The 18,214-nt window shown below is 45.3% G+C and overlaps 1 pseudogene; it reads right to left on the bottom strand.

The window, feature by feature from the left end:
* Window positions 1–3,020: 3,020 nt before the first annotated feature.
* On the bottom strand, window positions 3,021–18,214 carry LOC109767881 (nuclear intron maturase 3, mitochondrial-like; annotated as a pseudogene).

The following is an 18,214-nucleotide window of genomic DNA, read 5'->3' as shown; positions in this document are numbered from 1 at the left end:
AATCTTGCCAATGAACATGTGAATGCCGCCGAAGGGGACCCGGTACTCGTACTCAATTGAGCCGGCCTCGGGGCCCCAGCCTGCGTCGTCGATGTAGAGCTTACCGCGACGACTCTTCGTCATCCGGCCCACAGCGTATCCCTTGAGCCCTTCGAAGCTGCCCTCTAAGAACTCGAAACCATCGTGCGATAGCCCCACGGTGGGCGCCAACTGTCGTGGTTTTGTCACGGCAGATGTCCTAGTGAAAGGACTTAGTCGTGGAGCCATCGCAACGGGTTAGCTTAAAGGGGTTAAAGCGGACAAAGGACGCAGAGAGTTTATACTGGTTCGGCCCCTTGCGGTGAAGGTAAAGGCCTAATCCAGTTGTTGTGGAATTGCTAGGGTTTCGATGACCAGGGAGCGAATTCTTTATGCCTGGCTCTCGAGTTGTTGTTTGTTGTGTCTAAACCGCCGCCGGGTCGTCCCCTTATATACATGGGTTGACGCCCGTCGGTTTACAGGATCCCGAGGCCGTCTCATAATCGTGTCCGGCCCGGTCTCTACTCTTTCTACCTTACAACACAAGTTACATATCAATGTCCGTTTATATCTACAGGCCTTGATCCGCCTTTGGGCCCTGGGCCTTCATAAAGCGCCACCGTCTTTATCTTCATGGACTTCAAATATGATAACTCATTATGGGGATAACCCGGCCTCTCCTAGCCGGTTAATGCCCAGCAGTAATATTCCAAACAGGTTCTATATGCACGGTTAGAGATGCATAGTAACTAGCATATATCTGTATTTGTATGCTGGTTAATTCTCTTTTTAGATATTACGTAGAGAAGACCCAGTCAACAACGTAAAGCCAAGTTGTGTATGCATGCAAACAGGTAAACATGCCACATCGACAAAAATGCATGCACACATGCATGGGAAAAGGCTCAAGCCTTCTCGTAATATTATGTTGTTTAAATAAACGAAATATTTTAGACCTACATAATAATCTCTTAACATGCATGTCACATCAACAGCCCTACATAATGCCACCTCATGTGTGACATTACCAGCTTAGATAACGGCCCATCAATTCCGCGTACATAATCGACTATGGACCAGCCCTCTCCCGCGATGTGCAACGCATATGTTATCTCCTCTCCCCTCCAAAAGAACTCTTCCTTCTCCGGCAGTTTTCTCAACTTTTAATTCCCTCCCGTGAGCCATGTCAATTGCCGATCCACTCCGAAACACCGGGACCAAAATCACCTACACTCGACTGACAAGGGAAAGGCGCCTCTGGATGCCATGAAATCGAGTGGCTGAGGTGCGGAGTTGGGTTTACTGAATTATATGACTAGTTGTAAGGGATTAGTGAATAAGAAATGAAATGAATTAAGCTTGATGATGAATTACTTCCGTGTGGTTCCTCTGCTTCTCCACAAAGCAGTGCTTATCCTTCCTCACGTCTCGGCTACCTCCGGCGGCCACGAGTAACCATGCATTATAGCAGGGTTGAGGAGGACCGCGGCAGGGGGCTTCTCCTGCAACCCAACGCTCTTCTCCCCCACTTCTTGCACCACATCGAGGAAAGATGCAGCTCAATTTGCTGTTATTCCGTGCCACCACGGTCGCGAGTAAGTGCTCTAAGCTAGGGTACATGTGGTCTGTCAATAACCATGTTATGTACTCCCTTCTTTTTTTTTGAAACGAAAAGGTAGCTTAGTTGCTACCTTATATATTTCAAAACAGGCAGAGCTTGGAGACCCTAAGGTCGACTACATGAGCTTGTGATTGCACCAGGGTGCAAGGCCACAGCAGCCTTGGAACAGGAGACAGAAAGTAGGGTGGGTGTTGGGGGGGGGGGGGGGGGGGGGGGGGGGCAGGCAAGCGAGTAAGCTACACTAAGAAGACATGCATGTACACATGCATCAGCCATCGAGTAGATTAGCCCAAAAGAGAATGGCACTCTGATCTTGTGGAAGTTTAGCACGGAAACGCCAAAGACGGATCAGATTAGCTGCATAGAACCTGAGGTAAGGTTGAGACCAAACCTTGTTGTTGAAGACTCGATCGTTTCGGGCATGCCAGAGCGAGACCAAGCAAGCAGCGAAGGCCACATTTGACTTACGCTTGAAAACCAACTGCACAGAAGCTTGCATAGCAAAGTTTAGCAAGTTGACTGAGGAAAGTGCCAGGGGCGCCAAGTGCAAGAACTCCCAAAGGGCCTGTGCCGGTCGACACCGCAGGATCAGGTGCTCAAAGGACTCCACCGCAGGACATAGATCGCAGTGTACATATGGGGCAACGGCAGACCAGCCCTTCTTTACCATGTTATCCCTAGTGTTTAGCCGTTCCTAAAAAGCAAGCCAAAGGAAGGTTCTGTGCTTCAAGGGAATAAGCTTGTCCCAAACCCACTGCTCGTACGGAAATTGGACCCTCAGAAAGTTAGCAGCTTGTAGAAATACCTCGTACACACACCTTTACCAGAGATAGTAGCAGACCGGGCATCTTCAGAATCGCTGACAGGGGCAACGTTTGCCAGGACCTCATGCAAAGTTTGGAACTCAGAGCACGCGGCCCTCGAGAGGTTCGGATGAAGCTGGACCTCCCAGCCATTTTGGGCGAACTGTGAAGCAACGGAACAGCACGGGTCCCTCGCAAAGGAGTATAGGACGGGCAGCAAGAACTTCAAACGGCCGGAGTCAAGCCAACAATCATGCCAGAAGGAAACCAGAGCCCCAGAGCCAAGCGAGCAGCGGGTGGAGTTCATAACTAGAGGAATGCATTGTTTGAAACCTTTCCAGAAGGCCGTATCAGCACGGTGTGCAGCTAGAGACAGATCATTTATGCACTCTCTTCGTTCCTAAATATTTGTCTTTTTAAGAGATTTCAAATGGACTACCACATACAGATGTATGTAGACATATTTTACAGTATAGATTCACTCATTTTACTTCGTATGTAGTCACTTGTTGAAACCTCTAGAAAGTCAAATATTTAGGAACCGAGGGAGTACATGGAGAATCAGGAGGTCATGCTCGGGACATTCAACCTTCAGCGGTTGCTTTACACCTACAAGGTTGAAGAAGATACCGCCCCAAGAAATATCTCTGCAATGGGTTCCTATTCTGCTAAATTAATGGTAACAAGGCCATTTTCCAGACAGTAAATAAATTTGTACAAGGAGCTGATGTGCGAAAGTGCCAGTCTGAGCTCGTGCTCACACACGCTCTTTATCCCACTCGTCCCTTCTCTTCTAGATTCACGCTTTCCCAAGTACAGCAGGATGTATAGTGAGTTGTATTTCACATATTTTCTGTCCACATGGCCTACATTTGTCAGTAGTTAGTGCACCGTTTGCCGTCAAAACCATCCCCGCCCACATGTTTACTGACGATACGATCCGTAAACGACGAAATCCTGAACCACTGTCAACAAGCAAGCAACAAAGGCTCACTGCTTAATTATTAAATACCCCTAAAAAATTTAATTATTAAATGACCTCTGCAGCACGGCAAGTTACATTTTAACTGACCTTGTAGACAACCACTTAATTAACATCAATGGCCCTGTGCCCAGGCTTGGCATCTCATAAAACTTAGTTCTTCCCAAGAAGACTGTTCGAACCAACACAGAAGAGAGAAAACAATTAGATAACCAGAAAACAACAGGTAAGTAAAAAAAACTCAACTACAAATGTTACAGCAAGTAACACAATGCGTAGCACACAATTAGCATTCTTTGTTAACACATGCGGCGCCTTAACACCTCAACTGCTCTTCGTACGAGTGTGATCGATTGAGTCCTACATGACATCTGCTAATCTGAGTTCCAACAACTTGTTGCAATTGTTCCTGTGCCCCTCGATCCCACAGTTCTTGCGCCTCACAGGCTTGCGAGGTTGTTTTGGAACATCAGCTCTATCCGGACACTTAGTTCTCTTGTGGCCTTGACGGTGGCAAATGCAACAGAACCCAATGCTCCATATTCATACTACCATGCTAATCATCCTTCAGAGATAATTCAGTACCCTGAACCAGTATGTAAGCCTTTCACTACAGCCTATATTTGGTCCATAGGTTAATAATCATCCTCTAGAGATAATTTAATTCTCCTGAACTAATACGGAAAACAGCTAATACAGCCCATCACTTGAGCTCGCCAACCCATGATGAAGAACACTCCAAGATCAAGGGATGCTAAATTAAATTAAGAATGTGCATCAACAAGCAGGACGGCACAAAAACAGAGCACTCAATCATTTACCTTTTGGGCTCCTCGTCTGCTAGCAGGGAGGTGGGTGAAGCCTCGGCAGCCAGACATCGAGGCGATGGCATCTCCGAGGACCTCGTCGAAGCCAAGGTCGGCATGGCTGAGTGAGCTCGGCAGCACGACGAGTAGTGGCGCGGTTGGAGGGCCCTCTGACAAGCTCTCGGGGGCGGGAGGATCAGTACTGAGGGGCGGAGGCGGGCCAGGGTCCCTGCTGGAGATGCTCTTAGCTCCTAATTCTGCAAACACATCCATCTTCTTCCTTACGTCGTCATTTGCCTGCTCTCGACTGAGCTTCCCACACAAAACTTTGCAGCTGCAGGTTTGTAAAAGGCACATTCTCCATTGATCCTACGGAGCTCCCCGCAATGCAGAACACTTTTGCAGGTTGACGTTGTTCTACCTCAACTGTTTGATAAGATCTCTGCTGTACACATCTAGTATATGCTTGTGAGATGGCCAGTGCATCGTCTCTCCAAAGTTCAGAGACAATGAATGATTGTGTTCTCCCGATGCTGATCGTTGTACAACCCACTCTCCTCTGATCTAAGCAAACTTATTAGAGCAGGGCACTCGTAGCGGCAGGACCTAGTGTTCTCCACACCTGCTTTCCATGTGAAAATTTATCTGTCAATACAGCTAAAAAAATGTCTCCAAGGACTAAACAACTAACACACAAATTCAATCGTAAAAGTATACTCCCTCCGTTCCTAAATCTTTTTAGAGATTCCACTATAAACTACATACGGATGTATATAGACATATTTTAGAGTGTGGATTCACTTATTTTGCTCCGTATGTAGTCCCTTATTGGAATCTCTAAAAAGACTTATATTTAGGAACGGAGGGCGTATTTGTTACCAGCTACACTATTACCCTGCTAAAAACAATGCACACCACGAAGTACAGAAAGTACTAACTGGACATCAATCTCTCACAACGGTAATTAACTGCACAAATTCAATCCTCAGGACGCCATTAACACACAAATTCTCAGCCCAGATCAAGTAGAACTACGAAAATATTGAACTCTTTTTGCCTTTTGAAAAGGTACCAGAGAACAAATGAGAGTCACTTTCTTGATCTCTCACAATCTTCTGGCTGGGGTACTCGTACTTGCTTCCAATAAGAGAAAATGAGAGTCACTTTCTTGATCTCTTTTTGGTGTTGCAGTTAATATTGGTGGTAATTAACTGCCAAAAATTCTCTAGCCTATGCTGGCCAGATATAATTACAAAGCAGATATGTCAGGCGGTGAATATTAACTGCACCACCAATAAGTTAAGCGCAGATATGTCAGGCATAGAGGAAGCAAAAATCGATGAAAAAATTGCTCAGTACAGTGCGGACTCAAGGTGCCAGTTTGAGGGGAGCATTGGATGGAAACAGTTTGTAGAAACTGGTGAAAATCATCTTTCAAATGTTCCAAAACATAAGAAAAAAAATATTGTCTTGGAGAGGTGCATTCTACAAGCATGTAAATTTCAGTTTCAAACTCGATTTCACTTGGGAGCTATGAAAAAATAGCTTTCAACAACCAAAAAAGTGAAACATGTGAAATTGTGAAATTATTGAAATTGATGCTGAATTTGTTTTTTTGTAGCTCACTGTCACGCCCCGCTTGTGGGTTTGGACGAATTTGGGGGAATTTTGGTTGCTGGAAGTAGGATTCGTGGGTAGTTGAGATCGCAGCAGACCGAAAAGACTTGGCTACGCTATGATAAACTAAATTGATAGTTTTCTCTCTTACTTCTCATCTCCAGCCGATTGACATATAAAGAAGGTTTGAGTTACAGCGAGTAATAAGGAGCTGTCACAGTAGCTCTTTGATGATTAAACGGCAAGGTAAATCAGTCAGCGGTAAGTGGAGCTCAGACCAGCACCGTTCATCCCGACTTATCTCCCCGCCTTCATCTCAGCCATTCGTTATCTGAACTTTCATCGCTGCTACACTTCAACACTCTTCAGTTAACTGTCTCTGCATTCAGAGACTGACAATACCGCCTCTCTGAGTACAACCTTGTCCCCAACCTCAAGGTTGAAACGCTGGAAACAAATACTGCAAAAAAGATTCATCCTCCCAGGTAGCATATTCAGGTCCAAGACTTACCCAATGAATCAACCATTATGTGACTGATTGTTTCTTACTCCCTCCATTCCATATTACTTGTCTTAGATTTGTCTAGATACGAGTGTCCAGTCTTGCGAACGGCGCCGTCTTGATCTTCCCATCAGGTCTAAAGGAACATGAGGTAGTGGCGCTGCATGTTTGCCTACATGTTCTTTTAGTTGGCTGATGTGAAACACCGGATGTATCCCAGCTGTGTTAGGTAGCTGCAACTTGTATGAAACTTGTCCCACACGTGCCAGCACTTTGTATGGACCGTAGTATTTAGATCTGAGTTTCAAAGATCCTCTCAGCCCGAATGCATTCTGACGAAGGCTGAATCTTAATGTACACCATTGTTCCCACATCAAAAGATCGTTCAGTCCGTCTGTGATCCGGGAACTGTTTCATTCTCTTTTCAGCCTTGTGCAAATGTGCTTTGAGCTCTTGTAGCATGTGTTGTGTTTCTTGAACACTGAGGGAAGCACTTGGACAGATATTGCTTGGGAGAGCAGACTCACAAATCAGTGGTGGAGGATAACAGTAAAGAGCTTCAAATGGTGTTCTCTTCAGAGAAGAGTGATAAGAAGTGTTATACCACCATTCTGCATGGGAGAGCCATTTTGTCCATTGTTTAGGTTCTTGAAATACCATACTGCATAAGTATGCTCCAAGCATTGATTAACACGTTCCATTTGACCATGTGCTGTTCAGAGTAATCTTCAATGCTGCAAAAATCTGCTGGTAGAGATTACTAATGAAAATTCGATCTCTATCTGAGACAATCTCCAATGGATATCCATGCAATTTAAAAATATTGTCCATGAGAATTTGCACTACTTTCTCTACTGTATATGGGTGGGACAGGGCTATGAAATGTGCATACTTCGTTAACCATTCCACCACCACCAAAAATCACCTCCCCATTAGAATTAGGCGGAGCTTCAATAAAATCCATGCTAATACATTCCCAAGGAACACCAGGTATGGGCAAAGGTTGTAACAATCCAGCAGGATGTTGGCGCTCATTTTTTGTAATTTGACACACAGGGCATTCTGCTACAAACTGCTCCATTGATTTCTTCACAAATGGCCAACAGAAGCTTTAGTTCCAGAATGGCCTCCCATAGCAGATTGATGGAAATTCTGTAGTATTGTTTGTCTCATCGAATTTCCAGCTCCTACATATATTATATTCTGTTACCATTTTTTATTAACCCATCTCTGAGAGTATAATGTGGTTGCTCCCCAATATCTGCAGCTATTTTCTTAAGAAGTTTGAAACCTCAGTGTCTTCTCTATAACCGAGCTTGACATCATCTGGCCACTGAGGAACACAAGTAGTAATTGCATGACACTGAGCATCTCTTCTAGATAGCATCAGCCACCACATTTTCCTTGCCTTTCTTGTATTCTATAGTATAAACAAACTCCAGCGACTTGAGGAGCAGTTTATGTTGTATCCCATTGGTTAGTCTTTGAGTGGTCATGTACTTCAAGCTTTTCTGATCTGTTTTAATGACAAAAGAATGTCCTAAGAGATAATGTCTCCACTTTTTTAAAGCTTCGAATATTGTCATAGCTTCTTTCTCGTAAATGGACTGAGCAGCTGCAGTTGGACCTAAGCTTTTACTGGAATAAGCAATGGCCCTCCCGTCTTGCATGAGAACTGCCCCAATCCCTGTGCCACAAGCATCAATTTCCAGAATGAAGGGTTTCGAGAAGTCAGGTAAAGCCAGGACAGGGCAAGTTGTCATAATTTTCTTCAGTTGCTCAAATGCTGTTGTTTGTGCAGATTAAGTCATGCAGAGGCCTACAAATTAAACCACAATTCTTCACAAATCTTCAATAATACCCTGTCATTCCCAGGAATCCTCTGAGTTGAGAAACAGTGGATGGTGTACGCCACTTCAAGATATCCTCTATTTTCTTAGGATTAGTTGCAAGTACAGCAGCAGATATGATAATGGCCCAGATATTCAACTTGTGTTGCAAACTCACATTTAGATCTTTTAACCAAAAGTTTGTTCTGCCTGAGCACTTGTAAAGCAATAGCCAAATAACGTTCAGCATGAGATTTCAAATCTTGGCTATAGACCAAAATGTCATCGAAGAACACTAGGATGAATTTCCTGAGATATGGCTGAAATATGTGTTCATAAGATTTTGAAAGGTTGCTGGTGTGTTGGTTAATCCAAAAGGCATAACCACAAACTCAAGGTGTCCCATCTGAGTCTGGAAGGCTGTTTTAGGAATATCAGCAGTGTTCATCTTTATTTGGTGATAACCAGATCGGAGGTCCAATTTGTGAAGATCACAGCTCCATGTAGCTTATCTAACAGATCTTCAATGACAGGCATCGGAAATTTGTTTTTGACGGTAATAGAATTTAGCAATATGTAGTTAATGAAGTATGCTCCTGGAACACATCTATGAACTGTTGCAAACTTTCTGCAATGTTTGCTGGAACTTCAGTTTCAGAATTGTAAGCATTGTCAATGAGAGCATTGAACTGAATTATGTATCCCAGGAGAGCTTTCTGAAGTATTGTTCTCATTGCAGCAGGTTGCAGTACATATGACTTATGAGGAACAGTATGGTCAGTTAAGGTAATGACTCTGCCATTCTTTGTAACAGTCAAGGTTCTTAGTGGTAGGTCTAAACCAATAGGACTGCCTTTGTATATTCAATCTACTGACTTGAAAAGAAGAGAATTTATGCCCTTGTATATAATAAGCAGTAAGAGGTACTGTGGCAGTAGATTTGAGTTGCCCTCCTCCCGCTACTGACACAGTTCTGGTTTTGGTAGGGTTGAATTGACAGTTAGCAGATATAGCAAAATTGTAACTCATGAATGTGTTGGAGCTGTCACTATCCACTAATGCCTCTGCTTTATAACCACCAATGATTAAAAGCAAGGAAAATGTAGCAGGGCTTGCAGTACATTCTACAGCATGAGCGGATAACAACATCGCCTCTGCTTTCTGTTTAGGATGCTCAGGGGTGTTAGGAGCTGTATGAAAAACAGCATCTGCTGTAGGAGATGCTTCAGTTTATGTAGATTTAGTTGGGTTGTCATCTAATTCCTGCATAATGTGTAGTATTCTCCCTTGTCAACACCTGTGCTCCATGTTCCAAGGCTCTTTACAGTACCAGCATTGTCTAGTTGGTCTGTCCCCATTGTTACACGTTCCTTTTTTCTACAGCTGAAATATTGTTGTTCCTATTAATATGATGTTTATATTGCTGTTGAAAATGTAGCCTGGGTCTCGAGTTGGACTGATAGAATGCCTTTTTTGCTGCGGCTGAGTTTCCAGAAACTTTGGCATACCAATAAGCCTCTAATATTCCCCTAGGTCTTTGTCCACTGACATCATGCTTTATATCTGCTTGTAGTCCTCCTATGAAACAACTCATAAGAAAAGACTCCTATAAATAGGAATGATCTCTTCTGGCCAACTAGACACATTCCTCAAATTGATCAATATAAGTGAGTACAGTTGTTTGCTGCTGTATATTCTTCAATAACTCCGCAGCTTCATGTGCATTTGCTTGAGTAAATCTATCTGCAATCATATTACAGAAATCTTGCCAACTGATCATTTGCCAAGGAGAGGGCCTCCTCTGCAAGCTGCTGCACATCCCTCATCGTATGTCCCTTCACGCGGATGATGTCATTCTCTTTCTTAAGGCTTCCGTCAATGAGGCCCATGTGGTGAAGGAACTGCTGGGCATATTTGGGGGCGCCACTGGCCTATGTTGCAACCTGAGCAAAAGTTCTATCTCTCCCATCTTGACGCAAGGCGACTTGGCGCAGGACATTTGCAATATTCTGTGCTGTCAAGTTAAGCACTTCCCCATCAGATATCTTGGTCTCCCTCTTCATTTTAGAAAGATTAGAAAAGCAGACCTGAGAGCAGTAATTGACATCGTACGGAACAAGCTTGCCAATTGGAGAACTTATTTTCTTACCCAAGGTGCAATACTCTGGTGCAAGCAGTGCTAACTGCCATCCCTGTCTTTCAGTTGATGTTCTTCGAGGCACCGCCTTGGTTTTTCAAGGCCATCGACAAAATTCGCCGTGCCTTTCTCTGGAAAGGTACAGATTCGGTCGCTGGGGGACATTGTCTTGTTAACTGGGTCACATGTCGGCCAAAATCATTGGGTGGGCTTGGCATTCTCAACCTGGACATTATGCATATGACTCTGTTGGCGCGAAGAGTTTGGACAGCCAGAACTGCCAATAGGCAAATGAGGTTTAAAATTGGCTCCGAGGTTGATGAGCGAGCCACGGCTATTTTCAATGCTACCACAAAGGTCACGACTGCTAATGGTAAAAGTTGTCTTTTCTTGAAGGACAAATGAAATGCGCGGTGCAACTCTTCGCAAGAGAATTCCGACCATCTCTTTATGAAATGTGCGGTCGTCAACATAATTTGGAACATGCCTCTTCAATGGGCAAACCTACAGGCCTCCATCCCCACGATGGATATGAGTGTGGTGGACTGGTGGAGGGCTGCTTTGAACATGTATCAGGGGAAAGACAAGAAGAAATTCAGCTGCCTCTGCGTTTTGACTGTTTGGGCAATCTGGAGACAGAGAAACGGTCGTGTGTTTGAGAAAATTTTCACTCCAATAGAATGTGTTCATCAGCCAGGTCAAGGAGGAGATTAGTTTTTGGTTTAGGTCCATTCCATAATTTCTCTCCTCCTTACTGGGGTCCCTACTCTCGTGGGTAGGCTAGTGATCTGGGGTTTGGTTTTGAGGCTGTGGTCATACTCTGATCATGTACACGTTTGTACTTCGGGGTTCTTTTCTCCGATTCTGAGGCTGAGGTCGTACTCTGGTCATGTAAACGTTTGTACTTTGGGGTGCTTTCCCCGGCTTCTGCCTCTTTAATATATCACATGCAGCTCTCCTGCATGGCTTTTTTTATCATTTGCCATGGGACACATATATTCTTTAACCACACATTTGCTCCGCAATGAAAATGTCCAGTTGCAATGTTAACCCATTGTTCATATGGGGTACCAGACATGTCACAGAATTTCTCACATTGTTGCAACCATCCAATGGGATCATCGCCAGCAAATAAAGGTATTTCCAACCTGGGTCCTTTTAAAACAGCATCAGCATACTAAGAAATACCCCCTAGCTGGTGTCTCTCTCATTTCTGTCAATTTCTATGCCAGGATTACTAAACATAGGTGGTTGCTGTTGAACTCCAACAGTGACAGGTGGTGGAGGAATAAACTGTCCAGTGACATGATTAAAATGATGTGGAGGTACAGGAGGCTTATTTGAATTACAAGCCAGTTGTGGAACAGTATTAGGAGGCCAAACCATAGGAGCAGATTGTTGTTCGAAATTATCAAAAGACGTATAGATTTTGGCTGTACAATAGGTGGAATTTGAAAATGGCCTGGCACATGTAATCCGTTGGGCCGAATAGTATGAATACCAGGGAACCCACCTTGAGCCGTTCTGACAGAGAAGGTAACACCATCAATCATACTAGCCTGATGCATTTGTGACATGGGTAAAGTTGGTGGCATACTGTAAGGTGGTGGAACATGCAGGAGGAAAACTAGTTACAACGGTAGTTGTTGTTAACTGAACTTTCTCCGGAACTGATACAGTAACTCTAGCAGATTTTGTTTGGGATGTACCTTCTGTTCCAGCACAGAGGGTTCAGAGTGTGAATTTTGTGTGCCTAGGTACTTCTGCATCAAAGAATCAAGAGTGTCAACAGTAATCATCTGTGCACGAATATCCTTGCTGTCTGCTGCCGCTTCCTGAAGCCAGAAATATCCTCCTTCATTACTTCGAGATCGGCTTCCAGTTTCTCTGTAGCTGCCTGCCGCCGCAGCTTGGTTGCACGTCTGCCCCATCTCCTGATCTGAGACTTGAAGTAGAATTTTACACTGGAAGATTTCCAGAAACCCGAATCAAGATCAGATCCTGCTGCCACCACACAATCGCCTCCTATGGCACACGGAGTAAGATAGAGCCAAGGATTTCATCACGAGCAAAAGGTTTACCCGCAACCTGTTCTAGACACTCACTCTGTACCCGAATTTTCTACCGCCATCGAACGCCACCAGATCACACCACTGACGCCAACAAAATTGGGGAGAGGAGGGGTTGGATTTTACCAGATCAGAGAACCACCGCACCTCCCAGCCCGAATCGCCGCCAAGGAACACTTGCTCTGGCTACCTTTGTCACGCCTCGCTCGCGGATTTGGACGAATTTGGGGGAATTTTGGTCGCTGGAAGTAGGGTTCGTGGGTAGTTGAGATCACAACGGATTGAAGAGAGTAACTACGCTATGCTATGATAATCTAAATTGATAGTTTTCTCTCTTCTCATTTCCAGCTGATCAACATATAAAGAGGGTTCGAGTTACAGCGAGTAATAAGAAGCTGTCAGTAGCTCTTTGATAATTAAACGAGAAGGTAAATCACTCAGTGGTAACTGGAGCTCAAACTAGAATCGCTGATCCTGACTTATCACCCCGCCTTCATCAGCCATTCGTTATCTGAACTTCAATCGCTGCTACACTTCAACACTCTTCAGTTAACTGTCTCCGCATTCAGAGACTGATACTCACAACTGAAATCAAATTTGATTTTGAAATTTCACAATGTTCTACCTGTGCGTGTGTGTGTGAACCTATGTTGGATCTTGTGGCTCTGGTGGTTTGCTTTATATATAAAGCAGGGCGAAAGCCTTTTTCAGTAATTTCACAATGTTCGTGAAGCATGTTACACTGTATTTTTTAAAGAAATTTGGAAACATTAGAACGATGCTTTTCAATTGATTTTCACCTGTTTCCACCGAAACTTGGTCTCCACTGGATATTCTCTCGGCTGCACATGGGGGCTGCATGAGTGGAAGGGTGACCCGCCAGCAGCGGTCAGGGTAAGGGCTAGGATCCTTGGCGTTTAGGTCGGGTATGGCAAGGCACGCTCAATGGTGCTGAACTTATACACGTAGAAAGGTCAACCGTCCCGGCCACCAGCAACGATGGGCACCTCATCACAATTGACCACGGTGCTAAGTAGTGCTAGGGCTGTGCTGCCTCAATGCCAGGGTGGCTAGCACTGACCTATAAAGGGTCAGATTTGGCTGAAGTTTCAGGAAGGGGTTGTTTTTGGCTGAAGTTTCATGGCAAGATCAGAATTGTCAATTTTCACCAAAAAAACAAGAAAATGTAAACATGTCCACAACATGGTACAGATGCTTGTAGTGACTAACTGTCCATAACTGTCTTACATGAAAACTACTCCCTCCGTCTCATAATGTAAGACGTTTTTTAACACTAGTATAGTGTCAAAAAACTACTAGTGTCAAAAAACGTCTTACATTATGGGACGGAGGGAGTATATAAGATTGGGAAATAGAAACAAATTCAGATAAATTAACTATCATATTAAGTCAATGAAGGTGATGTGGCAGCATAGCAGCTCATTTGAACGATGAAACACATTCCCATGACATGATGGTCTTGAGGAGCATTCCTCATAAGCCATACCTTGAGCACATCTACCTGCCTCACAGCAAGCCCGTGGTCCATTGACGAGCTTAGGTTCCCAACCCAAGTAATTACCGTGTCTCCATCGTGTAGTATGTAACAATAATAAGAGTTCAGCAATGGTGCTGCCTGGTAAGAAGTACAATATCAAACTTACAACATGTGGCATAAATATAGGAGCTAAGAGAAAGTGCCATAACACGAACATAATGCCATGCCATGCCCAGTGAAGATAGATTGAAACAGAATGTACCGTGTCAACTTGAATTGCTTGCATATTTTCTGGTACTAAACTTGAAGCTGGAAAAGTGCAACCCGGTTTTCCGAATATGTATCATCCTCAGTGCCATTTTCCAAGACATATTTGTTATAACCAGTACTAGCACCACCCTGCATTATTGATATTTTTCACAATGTAAGGGTGCATACATTGTCACAGTAAAATGATATATTTGGCAGTGAAGCTTAACAGAATGAGTTAGTAAAAGCCTGACCTTGAATATAACCAAGTTCTGAAATATAGTAAAAAACTCGATCGGCTCCTTTCCTTCATAAATGCAAAACCTGTGATAACCAAAGTTTTTTGAATTGAGATAATCAAGCAAGATTTTACAAATTTTTCAGTCTCAGACAAAGTTGATTGATTTACCAGAACTGCCTCAAATTTTAGTGAATCAACCATCGCATAGCAAGGGAAGTGGCTGCAGTCCTCTCCTCCTGTCCACACAAAAAAACACGCAATTAGGTAATCATTCTCCAGCTTGAGAGCTTTCTAGTATAACTAGAAATGTAACCCACTCATATTCTCACTATCCAAAGCTTTTTCTCTATATAAGAGCAAAAGTATGCTAGATATATTTGCACTTACCACAACACAAAGGTAACTATTGCAGAATCTATTCCCAGAATTTATTTAATATAATCACAGACATGGAAGCATATGGTATACTTCATAATAACAGACATGATACCTAATAAATCTTTCTCAGGTGGCATATGTTCCGCTACTTCTAGGAAGGTATATGGGTATGTTTGCTTGGTATCCACAACCAGCCCTACCAATTTTTTGGTCATGGCCAGAAACAAAAATTGGCACACCCATACCAACTTGCTGACTCTACTCCATTTTCTTGTCAACATTGGCCAACTCATAGGCGAGCAAAACCTTGGCAGAAATTTTAGCTAGTCAAATATTTCGTAGGGTGAATTTTTTTTATTTTTTTTGGAAAGGAACACAGTTGCATTCCATTACATGGTGTTGCTGGGCAAGTCACCAGCTACAGCATCTGATACAAAGTTTGGGAATTGACCAAGCCATATTACACAAGACCCAATACTTAAGCCCCTACCATACGCAGCTAATGTGTGCGCTGCTTGATTACAAGATCTTGGACAGTGTTTTATACATACCCCAGATACATCTAAGCCGAAACTTTATTTCCCTAAACACAGCACCTAGAGCAGATAAATCATAGGCTTCAGAATTGACGGCTTGCTCCAATGAGATTGAATCAGTTTCTAGCATCACCTGGTCGCATACTAGTTGTATTGCTGTGTACTTACGCTCAAAACAAACGTATCTATACAAAAAATGTACAGTGAGTTGAAAACAATTAGCATCTGATTTGAACACAGCTGTTGAAAGAGAGAAATACCTGAGTAACATTGATATGAAGTTAGTTTGCACATGCAGTGGTAACTAGCATGCCACATGACTCCTGAACAGAAAATAGACAAAAGAATCAAAGATTCAGCTAATGATGTTGTGACATGTAGCACTTCCCGGTCAGGACAGTCATGAATGAGGAACACATACCTCTGGAAAAAATATTAATCCATATTTGTTCTGCCCAATGACAGCATGGATATCCAGGATATGTACAATGCTGATCTAACTCCACCAAATGCAATCAACACTAAATACATTTGGCAAGCACTGCAGTATTGCATCTTTATGTGAGCTGTGTGTTTTGAACAAGGTAACGTGGAGGGTTTTTTTTTCATTTCACACCACATCAACAAACTGAGTACAATCAATATCTTGGAGAGTAATCTTGCCAAGAAGTAGATCGCTTGCATGCATGGAGCACAGTGGGAGACATTTCTTGTTCAGACTCTCATGAATGGCACTTAGCCCTTGGACCCACTTCTTTTCACTCAAAGGGTCTACATTTAGGCGATTCTGCAGAAGACGTATTCGGTAAAGGGCAGTTTCTGTTCCAGCACAAAAATGTGCCAGGCACGGCAGGGAGGTGTCATCGACTGCCAATCTGACCAAGATCATTGTCAAGGCTCCATCCACAGGCTTTGGATCAGAGAGATTCTTATCACCCATCATCTTGATCTCCCTCTCTGTTGGGAAGTACACTTCTGCCACTCCATTCTCATTTGTCACCTTCAAATCCTTTGTATAATGGCTAATTGCTTGCCTCTTGCTGCACTCATGCTTCTCCGCCAATGTCAAGAAGCAGGAGAACCTCAAGTGATAACTCACAACAATCTTGACCATCTTGAAATTCCGACAGCAGAAGAAGAAATCTAGCCACCTCCTCCCCACACCAGCATACCATTTGATGATATCTGCATCATCCAGACAGATGAGTAGTTTTATTGGCCGTGGCCGTCCCATGGAATTTGTGAATCCAGCCAACTTTACCGCCTTTCTTACAAGCTCAATTGACCATCATCTTCAACTCTGTCAAGTCCTCAACAATCCTCTTCTCGTATTGTCTCTCGTCCTCCTCCTCTGCTAGCATCTCCTCGTCCTCAGTCATGTCATGGCCCCTCCTCGGCATCAAGAACCTGTCAAATGTTTCCTGTAATTGATCATAGGAGTCCACCAATGCTGGTGGCAACTGATCCCTAACCCTATTCAGTGACAAGAAGTCACCGGATGTGAACAATCGGTGCCAATAACGGCGATGCTCCTGTGACTTGAAGTATTCGACCACTGTCTCCTCTGCCCAACCCTTGAACTCCTGGCACACTTCATCCTCAATTCGGAAGCCAAACTCGAACTCATGCCCACGCCTCACCTTCTTGAACAGGTGGTTCAGTATCTTCAACCCAAGCTTCTTCCTCCGTGTCTCCCGGGCATTCTTCAGCTCCTGTGCCTCTGCTGCCTTCCTCTTCAGATACATCTTTCTTGCCCTCTTGGCCTTCTCAGACATGGGAGGGTGTAAGACTGATGGCGGCACAGCTTGGAACTCCATCCCCAGGAATTCCATCTTCTCTGACACTGCACTGTGGAGTGAGCTACCAAACCTGTCAACCTTCACCTCCAAGTCCCTCTCCAACACTGTGAGGATCCTATCCCTGACCTCAAGTGTGAGCATCTTCGACCCGGACGTCACAACCATCGTCTCGTCGAGATACCGGACCGCATACACTCTCACAGGCGTATGCCGGACGCTCTCATCCTTGACTCTAGGATTCTTCTTGTGCACCTCCTCCCGGATGGCCATCACCTCTCTATCCACAGGATCAAAGAATATGTTGAGCAGCGTGCTGGTGAGCTCGGACTCTTGAGGGAGCCCGCGGCAGAGGTCGGAGCCGCCGAGCTCGAAGGCTATCGCATCGGAAAGGAACAGCTCGCGCAGATAGTCCAGGAAGCCCGGGTCGTCGACCTTCCCGGAGATGGCGTCGAGAAGGCGACGGACGTGGCGGGGGGCGAAGGGCTGGCGCGGGATGGCGACGCGGAAGAACCAGGTGGCGTTGGGGATGGAGCGGAGGTAGCGGACGGCGGCGTGGCGGGCGCGGTAGGCGAAGGTGGCGGCGCGCGGGGCGAAGACGGCGTGGAGGGCGGAGGCCGCGGAGAGCATGGCGAGGCGGAGCGGGAGGGACGGGAGCGGGAGCGGGCGGCCCTTGAGGCGGGAGGGGAGGATGAGGCGGAGGTGGGAGGATGGGGAGGGCGGAGCGGCGGTGATGGGGAGAGGAGGGGGCTGGGCGGAGAGGGGGAGGGAGGGGTGGGAGCGGTAGTGGAGGAGGAGGGCGGAGGCGAGGAGGAGGGAGGGGTGGGAGAGGAGCGGGAGGAGGGAGTGGAACCGGCGGGTGGAGGCCGAGTAGTGGTCGCGGCGGAGGAGGGCCTCGAGCTCCCCGGCGGAGAGCGGCGCCGGCACGGTTGCGGTGGTGGTTGCGGTGGTGGTGGTGGTGGAGAGGGCGCGAGGTGCCGGGAGGAGGACGCGGCGGGGGAGCATGTGCGGCGCGGCGGAGGGGGAAAGCGGGCGGAGGCGGCGGGCGGGAGGTGGAAGTTTGCCACCGCCGCCCGCGACGAGACCACCGGACCAGAGCGAAGCTGTGGCGCCCGGAGGTGGGCCGGCAAAA

The sequence above is a fragment of the Aegilops tauschii genome, chromosome 1, assembly GCF_002575655.3.
Source record: "Aegilops tauschii subsp. strangulata cultivar AL8/78 chromosome 1, Aet v6.0, whole genome shotgun sequence".
Taxonomy (NCBI): domain Eukaryota; kingdom Viridiplantae; phylum Streptophyta; class Magnoliopsida; order Poales; family Poaceae; genus Aegilops; species Aegilops tauschii.
Note: the sequence above shows the minus strand (reverse complement) of the source record. Positions and strands in the feature narration are given on the sequence as shown.